Source organism: Alligator sinensis, unplaced genomic scaffold (genome assembly GCF_000455745.1).
Source record: "Alligator sinensis unplaced genomic scaffold, ASM45574v1 scaffold850_1, whole genome shotgun sequence".
NCBI lineage: Eukaryota > Metazoa > Chordata > Crocodylia > Alligatoridae > Alligator > Alligator sinensis.
In genome coordinates, this window is record NW_005842742.1 from 517098 (window position 1) to 519016 (window position 1919).

The window sequence follows — 1919 nt, forward strand, 5'->3', positions numbered from 1 at the left end:
CCCCCCTACACTCATCCACTCACCCCCCACCCCCCCCCGGGGGCGGCTTGCACTCATCTGCCGGCTCCTTCTTCCCTCCCGGCCTGTCTTCAACCCCCTTCATCCCTCCTTCCCGGCCTAGTTTCTCTCCTCTTTCTTCTTTTTCTCCTTCTCTAGTTCCCACCCCTCCCCCTGGTTTCTCCCTCTCCCTTTCTCCCTTCCCTCCTTTCTCTGCCTCAGGTTTTTCTTTCCTTTCGTCCTTCCTTCCTTTTGTCCATCTGCCCCTTTCATTCGTTCCCTCCATCCCTTCTTCCGCCCATTCCTGTACTCGTCCCTTCATTCACTCGCTTCATACCTTCATTTGTTCTTTCCATCCCTTTCTTTCCCTTCATCCCTTCACTTGTTCATTCAGTCTGCCCCTTCCTCCCTTCATTCATTCACTGATCCTTTCATTCATCCCTTCATTCGTTGTTTCGTCCTATCCCTTCATTCATTCATTCATTCAGTCAGTCAGTCAGTCAGTCTATCGCATCCTTTCATTCATCCCCTCATTCGTTCACTCATCCCTTCATTCCCTTCCTTCATTTGGTCATTCAATCCCCTCACCCCTTCTTTCATTCACTCAGTCATCCCTTCATCCTGTTCATTCATTCATCCCTTTATTTTACCCCTTCCTTCCTTCACTCATCCCTTCTACCCTTGATTTGCTCATTCATCCCTTCATTCTGTCCATCCGTCCATTCAGTCATTCAGTCCCTGCATCCCTCGTTCGTTCTTTCATCCTATCCCTTTATCCCTTCATTCAGTCAATCTATCCCCTCATCCTTTCATTCATTCATTCGTCCATTTATCTTATCCTTCCATCCCGTCATTCATCCCTTCGTTCTACCCCTTCTTCCCTTCAGTCAGTCAGTCAGTCACTTGCTCACCCCTTCGTCCCATCAGTCACTTATTCTCCCCTTCATCTCTTCTTTCCATCCCTTCATCCATTCTGCCCCTTCTTGCCTACCCCCTGCCCGCCTTCCTCTCCTCCTTGCCCTCCCTCATTCATTCGCTCCTTTGTTCTTTCCTTCCTTTCTGGATTTCTCTCCTCTTTTTCCTTCCTTCCTCCCATTCACTCGTTCCCTGCTTCCCTCCCATCTCTTTTCTTCTCTTCCTCTCCTCCTTCCTTTCCCCTTCCCTCCTTCTTTTCTTCTTCCTTCTCCCACTCCTTCATTCTCTCATTCCCGTCTTCCTTGCTTTCTGTCAGGCTCTCCTCTCCTTTCCTTCCTCTTATTCAGCACGTTGTTCTTTCCCTTCCTTTCCTCATTACTCTCTCTCCCTCTCTCTTTCTTCTGCTCTTTTTTCCTTCCTTCTCTCCTTTATCTCTTCCCCTCTCCTCTTTCCTTGCGGTCTCCTCTTCCTTTCCTCCCTTCATTTCTTCCATCCATTCTTTCTTCCCTTCCCCTCCCTCGCTTCTCCACTTCTCCATCTCCGCCCTCCGTCTCTATCTCTCCCTTTCCCTCTGTCTCCATCCCTCCTTCCCTGCCTTCATTCCTCTGCCCCACGTCTCCTTCGTTCAAGGGGCTGCGGGTCGGGAGTGGGGGGGGGGCGGCCCCTGGGTGACCCCGGGTTTCCTGCCCCTAATCCCCCGGGAATTCCTGGCGCGTCTCAGGCACATTCCTGCGCCGGCTCCAGCACCTGGGGGCACCTGGAGCCAACGCGGGCGTGCGAGCCGCGCTCCCGGCCCAGCAGCCCAGCCGCCCGGGCTCCCCGCCCCCCGCTCCAGGGCTGGAGAGAGCCCAGGCGTCCGGGGCCGCGGTGACCTCGCGCGGGAGGGGCCGGCCGGCGTTGCCATCGCGATAACAATATTTGGGGACGGGGTCCTTTAAGAGCCGGGAGGGTGGGGTTCTGGGGAAGGAGTTGCGTCACTCGAAGGGGGCGATGACGCAACAGGGACC

At 54.2% G+C, this 1919-nt stretch overlaps 1 protein-coding gene across 1 annotated transcript in view; it reads left to right on the forward strand.

The window, feature by feature from the left end:
• The window catches only part of LOC102369951 (chemokine-like receptor 1), a 7566-nt gene that overhangs the window by 836 nt on the left and 4811 nt on the right, over positions 1 to 1919 (forward strand). The gene's annotated exons all lie outside the window — the stretch shown is intronic.